Raw genomic sequence first — 6,308 nt, forward strand, 5'->3', positions numbered from 1 at the left:
ACGCTGCTGATCTCGAAGTAAAGGAACGCTATGAGAATGTTCGCAAATACAGTGTCCCGGACGCAGACACCCGATGTCGGGTAGACACCTATGATGCTGTAACAAAACAGCTGATTGAACGAATACATGTTCTACAGGATGAAGACACAGATAAGCATTTACCCACTGTACGAGCACCATGGGGTAACACTGGCTCAGTGTTTTCATGTCAAGAAGACCAAGCGTCCATGTTAAGCCCTCCTCTCTATGGACGTGTTTCAAAACGCTCCAGCGTGTCCTCTACAAAGAAGCAGGAGGCAGAAGCAGAGCTTGCTGCAACTAAAGCTACCTAGAAGGTTCTAGCAGAAATGGAACAGGAAGAAAAGGAGCTTGAAAGGCTTGAGGCTGAGAATAGAAGGCAGCTAGCACAGCAAGAAGCAGAAAATGCTGAAAGACATAAGTTACTGGAAGAGAAGCGCAGACAGTTAAAACGTTTGGAAGCAACTAAAAGAATGAATGCTGCAAAGGCAAGACTTCAAGTCTACGAACAAGACGTAGGCTCAGATAAAGAAATATCGGATCTTCTTCATAACCATAACCTGCTTCCACTTAAAGCTAATATCTCTCCAAGGTACAGCATGCCTTCACAGTCTGCCAGTAAGCTCTCCACCACGACCTATGGAGTCCCAGGGCCTACTTCTCAAGTGGCTCGCCCCACTTTTCACGATAACAGCACAACAACACTGGCTGAAGCAATAGCAGAGTCCATAAATACAAGCCGTCTTCCAGTGCCAGAGCCACCAATCTTTAGCGGAGACCCAATAAGATACAGGGACTGGAAAATGTCATTCCTAACCCTTATAGGCCGGAAGAACATTCCTGTAAATGAAAAGATTTACTACCTCTGCAAGTATGTCACAGGAGCGGCGAAGAAGGCAACTGAGAGTTATTTCCTAGTGGGCACTGAGGAAGCCTATTATTCTGCATGGGAATTATTAGAAGAATGATACGGCAACTCCTTTGTGGTCGCTAAGGCTTTCCGCGACAAGCTGAATTCGTGGACGAGGATCGGACCCAAAGACAGTGTTGAGTTGAGAGTATTCGCAGACTTTCTGCGAGGCTGTCAAGCAGCTATGAGTCATGTTAAGAGTCCTTAACGACTGCAGTGAGAATCAAAGAATCCTTAGCAAGCTCCCGGACTGGTTCACTGTCAGGTGGAACAGAAAGGTAATGGAATTCGAAGAAGAAACACAAGACTTTCCTAGTTTCCACACCTTTGTTGAATTTGTGTCTAGAGAAGCCAAGATAGCTTGCAATCCCATGACCGCTTCATGCTCTGAAGAGTGGTGATGCTGAAAGGGCAAAGCCGTCTAAGGTCCGCAATGTCGGTGCAAAGGTGCTAGCAAGTGCATCTGAAGAGAAGCCAGATGTTGAAGGACAAGGGGGCAATGCTAAAGGATGCATGTTTTGTGAGAAGACAAACCATAGCATTCAGACATGTCGGAAGTTAATAGAGAAGCCTATCAAAGAGCGAGTTAAGTATGTGCAAACAAAGAAATTGTGTTTCGCATGCCTAAGGCCAGGACACTACTCAAAGAGCTGCAACTGCTGATCACTGATTCAACTTTGGATAAGGAAGGGAAACGCATTGGGAAGCCAGTGTACTTGGAGAGACCCATCCATAAAACGGTCACCCTGATTGAAACCGCTCACACTCGCACTTATTTTTCACACACGCTCACATACGTGCACACTCACACGCACTCTTTTTTTCACACATGCTCACATACGTGCACGCTCACATACGTGCATGCTCACACGCACTCTTTTTTTCACACGCTCACACGCGCACTTTTATTATTTTTTTTCAGAAACACGCATACACACATGCACACACGTGTTTTTTTTTCACACCCTCACACACTTATTTTCTTTTTTTCACACACTCTCATGCTCACGCGCACTTTTTTTCACACACACTCATACGTGCACACTCACATGCACTCTTTTTTTCACACACGCTCACATACGTGCACGCTCACACACGCACTCTTTTTTTCACACACATACGTGCACGCTCACATGCACTCTTTTTTTCACACACTCGCATACGTGCACGCTCACACACGCACTCTTTTTTCACACACGCTCACATACATGCACGCTCACACACGTGCACGCTCACACACGCACTCTTTTTTTCACACACGCTCACATGCGCACTTTAATTTATTTTTTTCAAAAACACGCATGCTCACATGCACACTCACGCGCACTTTTTTTCACACACGCTCACATACGTGCACGCTCACACTCGCACTCTTTTTTCACACACGCTCACATATGTCCACGCTCACACACGTGCATGCTCACGCAAATATGCAAATGTCGCTGAGCACTCTCTCGCGAGACACTGTGCGTGAACTAAGATGGCGGCCCTCCGCTGCTAGACGACCAAACAAACAACTCTACACTCAACCAGGAAAATAAATTATCTGGAAACACTAACTCAACGCCCTGGAATCCCTAGAAGAATACATCGATCTCTACTACCAAAACGTCATCATGAACAAGGACAAGAAAGAAGACAAACCTAAAGGTGAACAACACCAAACCCCTACCGGCAAGCGACTCCAACCACCCAGCTCACCTGGAGATACAGGAGCTCCAGCTTCACCACCCTGCTGCACAGAGGTCAGTTCTATCCTGCTATCAATTAACAGCAAACTATCTGCACTCGACGCCAGAATATCCCTCATTGAAATATTGCATAAAGAATTTCAAGCCCTATGTGAAAGCTTGGAATATAGCCAAGAGCAAATCATTACTCTTACCAAAGAAAACAAAACACTACAGCATTCCGTCAGCGATCTCACAACCCAGCTATCAACATTTACACTTGAAAACAAACAAATGAAAGAAACAATTCTGGACTTACAAGCACGCAGTATGAGAGACAATATTGTATTCTCTGGAATACCTGAACACACACAGGAAAACCCAGAAGACATATTAAAAGACTTTATGATCACCAAACTGAAACTCTCACCTGAAATAGCCTCATCTATCACATTCCACCGCACGCACCGCTTAGGAAGAAAAAAACCCGAGAACAACCGACCCAGACCCATTGTCGCTAAGGTCGAGCATTACAAACATAAAGAACTCATCATGAGTAAAGGAAGGGAACTTAGAGGTACAGACCTGGGAATTAACGACCAGTTCCCCCGTGAAATCCTGGACAGACGCAGAAAACTGTTTGCTGTCAGAAAAGTCTTCATTAAAGAGGGGGAAAAAGCAGTTATCACAGTTGACAAACTTTTTGTCAATGGAACGCTATGTTATGACAAAGACATAACCCCTTGGTTGTTTTAGGTTCCTATATTATATAATTGAATGAGCGGTCTCTCTCTCTCTCTCTCTCTCTCTCTCTATCTTTCCTGACCTCGCTCACTGTTGCGCTCTATCTCCCTCTCATACACGCTGAGCTCTACAGTCTGTATCTTGAATATATAGTGATAATCATTTGTATGTATGTATGTGTATGTGTGTGTAGGTATGTGTATATGTAGGTATGTGTATGTAGGTATGTATATGTGCATGGATGCATGTGTGTGTATGCATGTGTATATATATATATATATATATATATATATATATATATATATATATATATATATATATATATGTATGTGTATATATGTATATGTGTATGTATGTGTGTATGTGTTTGTATGGATATGTGGACATATGTGTAAGTGTATGTATGTGTGTGTATATATATATATATATATATATCATAAATTTTTTTTATAATGTATATATATTTTTCACTGAACTTTGCTCTCTCTATCTCTGTTCTCCCTCTAACTTTAGATTTCTCGCTACCCAGAAACATCCATTCACTGCACGCAAATGTACACACACTCGTAAACACACCGCATACATATTAATCCATCCATAAAATCCCATAAATAACACAAGGAATAGCTCAGGAATAATACAACGCACGTAACGTCTCAACATCACAACATGCATGTCACTCCAAACCCAACTCCTTTTATATTATATTCTATCTGTCTCTATGGAAGCACTTCTCTCTATCTTTCTGCACCAACTTCTGTTTTATTACTATTGTACATCCCAGACCAGGAAACAAATAACTCTGTTTACATTCCATCCCATACACAGCAGAAAATATTCAAGCATGTGCTCACTCGTATCATATCATTGATAAATACTATTAATCTATATCCCACTATATGTCCTCACTCAAATTTATAACCTGGAACATTTGTGGTACCGGCACACAAATTAAGCAAACCAAGGTACTAAATCATCTCACGTCACTAAAGGCAGACATTTGCTTACTACAAGAAACACATCTATCAGAAACAAATCATCACAAGTTCAGGTCATCACAATACACCTAAATATTCTCAGCTTACTATAACTCCAGACAAAGAGGAGTATCATTATTAATAAGCAAGAATGTATCTTTTACACATAACACCTCCATATTAGAGAAGGAAGATATATTATAATCAACATAAACATCAGCAATACCCCCTTAACAATAGCTAGCTTATATGCCCCTAATACTGATAACCCATCCTTCTTTCATGAATGTTTCGACCATATAAACAATATCTCAGGCTCTACAGTTATTATTGGAGGTGAATTTTATTTAACCCTCGACCCACATATAGACAGATTAACCAGTTCACACAATACACGTAACTGGCAGTCCACAGATATCATAAAGCAATACATGTCAGACTTAGGGCTCAGTGATGGTTGGCGCCTCAAAAACCCGAACGCTAAAGAATTTTCTTTTTATTCATCAGTATACCACTCGCACTCTCGCATTAACTATCTCTTAACCAGCAATTCTATTATATCCTGTCTATCTGAAATAAAATATCACCCGATAACAATTAGCGACCATGCTCCAGTATCACTTACATGGAACATAAATCCAATATATAAAACTTTCAACTGTCGACTAAATACCTCCTTACTCAGAGATCCAGAGTTTGACAGCTATATTAAAAAAGAGTGGGCATCTTTCCTAGAAACAAATGATTCTCCAGAAACCCCACCAACACTACTTTGGGAAAGGCAGTGTTAAGAGGCAAAATGATCTCTAACTCTTCTTATACGAAGAAGAAAGATTTAGAAAATGAGACTAATCTACAACAAAAAATTGGGGAGCTATCGAATGAAATGATAAAAAAACCCAACAGAAAAACATTTAAAAAGAGTTAAAAGAATGCAAATCTACGGAGCCCGTAAGGTGACATCGTGTAAAAAATAAAATAACGCGTGGCCACGACTTACTAACGCGTGCGAACGAGATAATAACGCGTGGGTACGAGATCATTAAGGCGTGGGAACGAGATACTAATGTCGCCTTTCACGCGCGGCAACAAAGTTAATTTTTTTTAAGTATAACAAAGAAAAAACTAAAATTGCATTAATCAAAGATGAAAATGGCTCGAAAACACACTCACGGTTTTGAGCTCCGCCGCGTGCTCCAAGCGCAGCTCCAGTATGTTCCGAGTGAGCTCTCTCGCGCGTTTGTCCTTCTCCACGTAGAGCCGCCACAGCAAAGCCAGACGCTCAGAGCTGGAGGCGTCCACAGACAGTCCTTCCTGCACCAAGCGCTGCTCCATCTCACTCAACGACTCCATCACCTGAAGAAATACAGGCGCAGCTAAACACCTTCATCCCTGATTATGTAACTACCCATCAATAGAACTAACGTGTTAGGTTCCGTTTAAATGGGGTAAAAATGAGTGTAAGGTATAAATAACTCATTTAAAATAAGTTACCAAAGCTGCTAACGTACAGTTTTAAACAGGTACCAAAGTTCAGAGACGCTCTTACGAAGACAGCAAGTTAAACAAACGGAACACGAGCGAAAGGGACGGACGGCAAGCCACGAGGATAACGCGGACAGCTGTTTTCAGCTTTAAACGATCTAACCTGCCAAATACGATTTTATAATCAATCCACTCTCACTTCAGAAGTGGACAAAGCCGCTAAACCGCATAGCGATCGTCAGTCAAACAAAAACAAGCTAGCATACAGGACTACAGATTAGCTTTGAAGTAAATAATTTAAATCCATCGCATCATATCGTTGATCGTCTTCATTAAAAAGTGACTAATGTGTAAAGAAATGTTTACCTCTGTAGTCTGTACCGTTTACCTCTGTAGACAGACAGCCGTACAACAGAATTTAACAGATGTTTCTGTATTGAACGCTTTTTAAACGTGAAACTTTCCGTCAGTTCAACCAACTCTGGTCTCGTTTCGAACACAAAC

At 41.5% G+C, this 6,308-nt stretch overlaps 1 long non-coding RNA gene across 1 annotated transcript in view; it reads right to left on the bottom strand.

The window, feature by feature from the left end:
• Positions 1–6,308, bottom strand: part of LOC143527702 (uncharacterized) — a 67,955-nt gene extending 61,647 nt beyond the window's left edge. The window contains exons 1-2 of the long non-coding RNA XR_013134237.1: positions 6,171–6,308; positions 5,493–5,675 (exon numbers count right to left, since the gene is read on the bottom strand). This is a non-coding gene — a long non-coding RNA (uncharacterized LOC143527702). The remainder of the gene's footprint in view (positions 1–5,492; positions 5,676–6,170) is intronic.

The sequence above is a fragment of the Brachyhypopomus gauderio genome, chromosome 11 (genome assembly GCF_052324685.1).
Source record: "Brachyhypopomus gauderio isolate BG-103 chromosome 11, BGAUD_0.2, whole genome shotgun sequence".
NCBI lineage: Eukaryota > Metazoa > Chordata > Actinopteri > Gymnotiformes > Hypopomidae > Brachyhypopomus > Brachyhypopomus gauderio.